This window comes from Seriola lalandi, unplaced genomic scaffold (genome assembly GCF_002814215.2).
Source record: "Seriola lalandi dorsalis isolate HSWRI2012SDOR001 ecotype SW California unplaced genomic scaffold, Sedor1 jcf7180002054688, whole genome shotgun sequence".
Taxonomy (NCBI): domain Eukaryota; kingdom Metazoa; phylum Chordata; class Actinopteri; order Carangiformes; family Carangidae; genus Seriola; species Seriola lalandi.
The window spans coordinates 1,670,882-1,680,350 of NW_019525241.1; the positions used below are offsets into that span (position 1 = coordinate 1,670,882).

The 9,469-nt window shown below is 40.7% G+C and overlaps 1 protein-coding gene across 1 annotated transcript in view; it reads right to left on the bottom strand.

The window, feature by feature from the left end:
* Nucleotides 1–5,309, bottom strand: part of syn3 (synapsin III) — a 113,098-nt gene extending 107,789 nt beyond the window's left edge. The window contains exon 1 of the mRNA XM_023422990.2: nucleotides 5,212–5,309. The gene's annotated coding sequence lies outside the window, so the exon portion shown is untranslated. The remainder of the gene's footprint in view (nucleotides 1–5,211) is intronic.
* Nucleotides 5,310–9,469: the final 4,160 nt, after the last annotated feature.

A 9,469-nucleotide genomic window follows, 5' to 3' on the forward strand; every position in this document is an offset into this window, starting at 1 on the left:
AAGAAAATTCCAATGCATTTCTAATGCATTATTTATTCCCAGTTTTTTGGGAATAACTTTGGGAAAAATTGGAATTTTAACACCAAAAGTCATAGCACCCCTTTCGGGATCAAGACGCACGTTTTGATGTACATATTACCGGGGTTTTCTCAAAGCTGCGGGACGAGTTACGCGCCGAAATTTGGCGGAAGAATAATAAACCCGAAATAGAAGATTAATAGATGCTATTCTAGCTGTAGAGGAGTGCCTCGGAGCTGAGCACCCGTGGCACTAATTAGTGCCACGGGTGATAAATCATGTACTGGAAATAAATCATGTACTCAAAACCAGAGTATGATCAGGGTGACTTTTGAACACTGGAAATAAATCATGTACTCATCCCGGCAGTAGCCCCCGTGGCACTCAAAATTTCCCTGGAATTTTCTAGTTATTATTAAATGTCAAAATATCTCATGCTAATAAGCAGACTGCTGTGAAATTTACGGACCCCTCTAAATTTCCTCGATGTAACACCATCCTGCCATCAGGCTCTAGGAATAATCAAATCATCATGCTTTTTGTTTTTCTGTTCAATGCTTTCACTCGTCTTCAATTGGAATTCAAATTTTTGGTTATGTCTCTAAAAACAGATTCTTCTGCCTCATATGATCTTCCTCCTGTCTTTTCTCTCACCTTTTTAACTGCTGTATGACACTTTCATTGCATGTGAGCAATTGACTCTGCCTCGCATGATTTAACTCAACTAATGAGATTATTTCTGCCTTTAAGCAATGTTTGAAAAACTAAAACACCCTCTGGTTCGTTTATCACTGACTATGAGCTTATTTTTCTAACTATGACTATGAGCTGAATTATTTTACCCTTTGGTAGCAGCTAAAAGGAGGTTAACGTCCGTCAGTCAGTCAGTCAGTCAGTCAGTCAGTCAGTCAGTCAGTCAGTCAGTCAGTCAGTCAGTCCACCAACTAATATTAACAACTATTAACCCGCACTTCCAGTTCCATTTTACTATTGTATGGATTGCTATGAAAATTTTTGCAAACATTAATGGTCCCAGGAAGATGAAGCCTTCTGATTCTGGTGATCTCCTGACGTTGACATTTGTAGTTTTAACTTAGACTGTCTCAAAAACTATTTGATGGATTGTTATTAAATTTGTTCAGACATTCACAGTCCCCTCAGGATGACCCGTACTAACTCATGTGACTAGTTGACTTTCACCTTGTCCAAAATTTATGACTAAATATTTACATCAGTAAAGAGATTCTGATCTGCCTTAGCTAATTTGAACATGAACATGAACATTTTGACTCAAATCTCCACTGTGCCCACATACAGCCTCACAGAGCCTCTAACATGCTTCACATTACCTACTAAAGTTCAGCTGAACAAATTTGATTATTTCAGCCTTTGAGAAATGTTGGTGAAACTAAAACTACAGTTAGCTTCCAGCTAGTTCATCAATGACTATCTGTAAGCTCAAAGTACTCTTCTAAACTCTTCTATGAATATCAGCCATTTTTAACTGACTGATTCTGTAGCTTGTCCACATGAGATTCTATTACCTAACACTCTGTTATATTAATGAGACAGCTGTTACAGCTGCTGCACATACAGTAGCATGAATGCACAGACATACAAAATCCTGGTGGTAAATGCTACTGACTCCTGTTATATGACATACACTGTTCCTTGTGTCTGTTGTTCATAACTTTTAGGTGCCAGCATCTACTAATTCTTTGCTTACAGTAAATTGTGGTGAGAAAACGATCTGTTTTAGAGTGTTTTTGCAGTCGTTTAGCAACCCGCTCCTTATTTTACTTTTAGTCCTACATGCGAAGCAGTAGCCCAGCTAAGTAACACACCACTCTTACTTTTTAGGGAACAGTGATGGTAACATTATGACTCATCACTGTTCGTCTGGCACTCTGCCACCTTCTTAATGTCGCTACTACGAGAGAGCCAAGAGGCCAAACATCCCATGAAGAAAGCTTCTCATAACACAGTGTCATCATGTGTTCATGATCTTCACGTGTCAGAGGAGGAGTGTGTGGGTAACACTGATATAGATGTGTATGTGTTGTAGTATGTGAGCCATGTAAGAGTTGGTTTACAGTTGGAAGCCATTACTGTAATCTCTCCACAAAAATAGCTGATTATTGATATTTAGTGCTCATAATCAATATGCTGTATTTTCTAGTGTCTACACTGAACTGCAGTGTATGCAGTATTAGTAATAAATTATACTCTACTGCACATTTTGTTTTGCAACATTCAACATTTTTAAAACCGTCCAATTTTAAAAGAAGAAATAGAATATGAAAGAAATATATATATATATATATATTTATATACACACACACATACATACATACATGTGTTTTTATTCTTTTCTTTTTTCTCCCTCTCAATAACTCAGAATGTAAATCTATAACATTAACAAAAAGCTTACATTAGGTTATATAATGTTATGTCACCTTCTTTGTTTTTGGTTTTGCTTCACCAATAGAAAAAAAAGAAAAAGAAAGCAGGAATAGAATTTTTAAAGTGTTTCCACAACTGATCAATGATCTGTAAACTGTGGGACATAAAACGGAGAACATGGAAATAAAATGTAGAACATCAGAGTGATCACAGTGAAACACCCATAGAGGTTGAGGGAGGTTGTGTGAAGCCGGCTGTCTATTTTAATAAGCTATTTTAAAATGGCAGCGCGGGAAGACGCTACAGGCTCAGGCTGTTGATTTCAGCATGAAAATGAAAACATGCTGTGAAATGTTTTCATTACCTTCATTTCATACTGACTGACTACTGAGGCACTTTCACACAGGACAACATAATAATAATAATAATAATCAGAACATCAGTGCGAGAACAATTCTGGAATCCACTTGTAAATTAGAAACAACGAAGCTTGAAAGCTAAAGTGAAAAGCTTACTGCTCTCCTGTGGGGAGAGAGTCATCCATGAACTGTGAACCTGTGAACTGCAGCGACACAACAGAGTGTCTGCAGCAGCAGCAGCAGTGACGAGCTGCTGAGGCGAGGAGTCACAGCCGAGTCACCGCGCAAGTGACCTGCACTTCTCACTGCAGACGCCACATTGATATCCACACACAGACAATGAGGCAGCAGGAAGTATCTGACCTCAGACCTTTTATTCTCCCTGTACCTGCTGGACTGGTCCACAGATTAGACAGGTTCACTCCTAATAACCTCAGGAAACAATAAGATTGAAAGCAACAACTTCTCTCAGCTCTGGAAAGACCCAGACGTTATTCATTGGTTAAGCCACACATCAGTGGGAGGAGCCAAATAACCACTGATTTAGTTGGTACCGGCTAATGCAAACACACGTTTATCATTTTCAAGCAAAAATGCGGCACAATGTCAGACCAGCTTAACACAACACATCATCCATTCACATCTGAGTTCTGACTAAAAGGCTCCTGATGAATCATAATATAAACAGCATCAACAGGATATCGATTCACAACAAACCAGCCCCCACATCACTACAACTTGTTTCTACATCGCAGTCTCCTCCCTCCACACACTGGACACTTTTCTGCACAAAGTCTGTTGCACAACAAGCAGCAGCAGCACTGAACCAGCTAATTAAGGACAAAAAGGTCACTGCTGTTTTCTAATTCATCATTTCACTAAAAGAAAAAAGAAAATCGGGGGGGGCGGGGGTCATTAGTGGCTACAGGCTGCCATTCATGCTGGGGAGCATCTGCTGGGAGACGACATAGATAACTGGTTACGGTCTGGTCTGTGTGTGACGGCCTTCTGATGGACTGATTAATATTTCATAGTGGTAACAGACAATGCATTTTTACAGTACACAGTTGGAATCTATACTTTCAAAATGACACTAAAGGACTTGTATTAATGCCGCTAGGATAAATCTGTAGACCTCCGACCACAGGCAGAGGCTCAATCTCCATTTAATACAAACTATAGACCCAGTCCCCCTTAAATCTAAGACCCAGTCACAATTGGAGCCGAGTGAGAAAAAAACTGGACAAACTGAGTATTGTATAAATCAGTGCGATTGAGAACAACTGTACAACAGGCTACACAACACTGTTTAGACTTATAAAAGGGACAGGTTTGCACGGATTCATACACTGTGTTTAGTTACTGGAAAGAGACAATCAATATTCTGTGAACTATGTTAAATATAAACTGTCATATATGTCCAAATATGCATATCCTGTGTTTGAGGAGGAAAAACAACAGCTTTGGGAAGAGAGCAACCTGGAATATGTGAAAACCAAATTGATCTGCTATTAATAGAAAAACTGCCTTCTAGATATATTTGAATATTTTGAGGATGGAAAAGCTGATTCACAACTGACCAGTGAATTAATCTGCATTAGGTAAAAAATTATTTGCTCAAATTTAATTTATGAAAATGCATGGTTGTGGATTTTTTTCTATGTGGGTTTTCAGTATTTTTCTTCTCTTGAAAAGAGATTGTAAGAGATTTCTGAAGCCATGAAATACACAGCAGTGAAAGGCAAATATAATTTCTATCATCTCTAATCCAACCATTTTCATATTTTTGAGACATGTAGCTTTCGATTTCTTTTTGTTGCAGTTTGCATTCTTTTGTCTTTATCAAAATGAATAAACTGTAAAATAAATCTATCAATAATTAGGAGAATAAGAGCAGCTTTCACTCAGAAACATGACTCCAGATGAATGTTGATCTACAAGCACAACTCAGCATATTCACTAAAAGGTGATGGTGTGTTCAGGGCAGTTTGTAAAACAGGGTTAAAAGCTGAACAGATTGAGCACTGCCACACACAGAGACATACACTCTGACATCTGCCTCAGGATGCTGACTTTACCCCCCCCCCCAGGTCACAATCATGAAATGGATACCCCACACCCCCCACACACACCCTCCCCCCGGACTGTGGGCTGCAGAGACATGGCTGAGGGGAATCCCTGCACAAACCTGCTGTGTGCACCACACAGCTGCAGATTCAGACCAGACTGACACAACAGCACACCGCGTTAGCAAACCGCGTCTTCTCCGAGCCACACGAATTCAAAGAAATAAAAAACCCGGAAAAGACGAGGTTCATTGTGAAGCAAAATTTCTCCAAACGGCGCAGCGGAAGCACACCCGCAGACACACACGGGAGACAAAACGCGGGAAAGATGCTGGGAATAAACGTGAAGATACGCACAAATTTACCTGAGCGGTCGTCAGTGATGAGCTAGCGTCGGATGATGACCCTCCTTCTTCTTCTTCTGCTCCTTCTGATGCTGCTGCTTCTTCTTCTGCGCTCAGGACCACGGTCTTCCTCAGCCTCCCAGCCAAGCCCCCCCACCCTCTCTCTCGCTCTCGCTCTCTCTCTCTCTCTCTCTCTCTCTCTCTCTCCATCTCTTTCCCTCTCTCTCTCTCTCTCTCTCTCTCTCTCTCTCTCCATCTCTTTCCCTCTCTCTCTTTCTCTCTGTATTTCCACAATGCATGCCGGGAACGCGAGGGTGTCGTTCATTCATTACTGCAGTCCGTCCGTGAAGCTCATTGGCTGACAGGCTAATTAAACATCTCACAGTAAAGGAAATAGAATAAAACGTGAAACAGTCAAAGAAGAAAGAAAGAAATAAGAAAGAAATAAGAAAGAAAAATTATGATATATTTAATTGTTATTTTGCTGTTGTATTTGAAATTTATCTTTAGAAAAATAATTTGATTTTGATTATAGACTCATTTAGATCAATCTGAAAATAATGTTTTTGTCAAAAACTTGCTCTAATTAATATTTTTATATCAACAATGGATTAAATGATTATGTGTACTGTGAAAAGTTGATGAACCAACAGAGAATTATCCCCCAACTCTGCAGTTTCACATCCGCTCTGTGGAGCAGCTCATTGTTTTGGTTGTTATGGGCCACAACTTAACTCTTCTGTTTCAGTCTCGTAGCGCTCATCAACTTTGTTTCATCCACATGAGACAGCTGTTTCAGTGATTTACTGTGGGCCACCGGCCCAGCACCAGATGGAAGACAGACAGACTTAGCGATTGGCTTGTGAAGTGAGTGGAGCATTTAGCAGCTAAAGAGCCAGACATTTCCCTCAGGATTGGTGGGGACCAAACAGAGCTAAAAGAGAATAAATATTAAGTGTGTCTTAAATCAGACATTTCAGTCCCTATATTCATATGCAGTGCATTTTGTACACAGTATATGTAGTGCATGAGTTTCCACAGTATAGCATTGTCCCAAATTAAAACTGTTGTTGTGCACTCACTGGCAATGGCAATTGCAACATGTGGCCATGAGTGTCGCCCACCTGCTGGCTGCATGACATGGAAATTAGGCTGCCATCGGCTATGATGACATGTCTTCCTTCCTCGCCATTTTCAAGTTTGAAAATACATTGATGCTCAATCCCCTTCTGCTATACACAGCCAAGATGGTAACCGTTGAGGGTGAGGAGTATTGAGGATGGTGAGGATGTTTTACACCCAATTTTATGACCTTTTTGACTGAACCATCTGGGTACTTCTAGTGCTCTGCATGTTGCCGTACACGCTTGCACCCATGCACTCAAAACAGCAGATGTGAGTATGGAAGTATGTGAATTGGGACACAGCATTGGACTTACTTCCATCAGGTAAATGTGAACATGGCTGCACACCAATGGTGCTCTGTGTCTGCTGGATGTGTAAATAGGCAACATTTCGCAAACAAGATCACCATAATGGTTGCCAATGTTGTTTTGAGAGGTTTTTCTGCTTCCCCCTAGTGGCCAATAAATACTGCTTTAAAGACAGCGTGTCTTAAAGTTGCTTTAACATGATCAATTCAACCATTTTGACAAAATAATTAATGTATAAAATATAAGAAATATAAGTGGAGAGTGAAATGATTGAGGTATCTGCCAGCCTGGTATCAGTGGAGGTAAATATTTGATGATGGCACTCAGGCGCAGGAGAACATGTCGACCCACAGCTGTCACTGATGTAACTGAGTGTAATAACAACATCATTCATCTTTTTTAACCCACAGTCCGCAGCCATGTCGGCACTGAACCACTCTGGTCTGTTTGTTCAGCAAGTTTGCTGCCATGACAGAGAACCACTGTACGGTCATCAGCCAGTTTCTTTGAACTGCATGCTGATACCATGAAGGTGTAGTTTATCATTTGGGTAGTTTTTAAATATTTAATCATATCTTTCATTTTAGAAGATTATTTGGTGACTGATCTTATGTCACAATGTCTTCATTATTAAGATCATTTGATCATAACTACAACCCTTACTGCACTCTCCTTTCAAAGCCTTAGTCAGCAGGATCATAAGAACAAATCTGGATTAAGAAATCTTTTAGTTAATCCCTGGGTAACTGTAAATGAAAGTCAAATCCTGGGTTTGTGTTGGAGCTAATTACACTTTAATGAGAAGCTGTGGTCCAGCTTCCAGCCCTTTGGCAGCAAACACACTTCACAGATGCTACGATAGCAACTAATTAATTCCACATTTATTGTTACACTGCAGTGTAATCCTTTGAGACCGATTCCAAAGCCGAACCAACTTTTGCATGTATATTTCAGCTGCTTCGTTTCAGCTTCATTCCCTCTGTTGGTCCTTTAATGCTGAGGATTCGTGACATAACCAACTCTCTGCTGTGAATGCATTTATTGCAGCCGCTCCCTCTTGCATCAGTGAAACAGCTGTTGCATCTGTGTGTGTAAAAAAAAAAAAAAGAAAAAAAGGGGGAGAGAGAGTGACAAGAACAGAGACACAGGCTGAACCCAAAGTGCAGAACAACTGTTGTCACCCAATCACAGCAGGACAAATCTGCATACAGCAGCTGCACGAAACAGCAACTAAGACGAGGGTGGAGCCTCAGAAGACTGTCCTCTCTACTGTTATAACATGTTTGACCACATCGCAATAAAGTGTTTCCCATTGGGGTGCCACCTGTCCTTCGTCCCTGAACATGCCTCAAGGCACGACTGTTTTATATGACAGCACACTTCATTAATGATGAACCAAAAACATTTATGTGTCCAAAATCACTGACTTCTTCACTTATTAATTTTTCACCACTGCAGTATAATAGACACAGGTGTGTCACAGGTGTAGAGTCTACAAAAGGCAATGCATTGTATTGTATTTATTGTTAGCGGAACGTAGTGACAACCTTTTTCCTTCCATTCTGTGAAATTTTTGTAAGGGGGATCTTTTTAGCACAAACATAAATCTGGAATGTTTACCATGTTCACCAGCTTAACTTTGGATGTTAGAATGCTAACATTTGCTAATCAACATAAACACTAAATAGGCTGAGGCTAATGGAAATGTCATTGGTTTTGCAGATATTTGATCATAAACCAGATATTGGACATATTAAAATTCACAGGCTCCTGGTGATGGAGGTAGAGCTACAAGTTGGAATGACAATGTTATTATAGCTCCTCCTGAGGGGGACATGGATTGATGTACCAAATTCGAAGGCAATCCATCCAGTAGTTGTCGGGGGAAGTCAGGGCATGTTAAGGCAGTGGAATATCTATTCCAAATCTTACATCAGTCCATCCAATAGTTTGCCCCAGAGTGGGGGCATGAAGTAAGTAAAAGTGCACCAGTGAAAGATAAAAAAGGATATATACTCTGTCTTGTCCTCTTTCACCAACAGGAACTCTGAAAGCTTTGGCCCCAGTAGAACGAGTCTCCTCCAGTTTTGTCTTCAGCTAATTTCTCTCCTGTTGCTCCTTGTAAAATATGTATAGCGACTGGGTTTGACATGCTGCATGAAGTACCTTTAAATACTAATAAATGTAGGTGACTAACAGGTATAAACAGACTGATTTAACAAAAAATACAGCTGTTACCACACACCCTTAATAATTAGTTCATCATCAGGTGCTTCATTGATCTATTGAGGCTGCATACGCAGTCGACCTGCTGACTGCAGCTGTTATTTAATTCACCACAAACATTTCAGAAACTCAACAAAAACTTCTGCTATCAGCCAAATAAAGATCCGACTCACTTCCAGTCACCCTGTGGTTTTGCCGCCATAGCATTCTCCCATCAGCTGGAACTAAACCGCCATGACTCAGCAGAAACATAAACACCTCAGACACCAGGAGGGATGCACGCAAACAAAGGGGGAAGGAGTCATTTTTTATTCATAAGCTCTTGAAATGCAGGAAAACCAGATTTTCCAATACGCTGTGGCCAGGAAGCTCCTCACAGCCGGCTCTGGAGGATCTGCTCTTGTCTTCCAGGGAACGACTGCCAGGGCAAGACAGCAGACGCCACGGGCACACATCAGACAGGAAGTGGCTGTTTACACTGGTTAATGTCAGTGGATATTTACTGTCACTGGGTGGGCTACTGCATCCTGCGGGGCACAGCTGCATTTACCATAGGACAGCGCCATCTTAATGGGCAGCAAATGCATAATGAAGCATGGGAGGCGGAGAAATGGATGCAG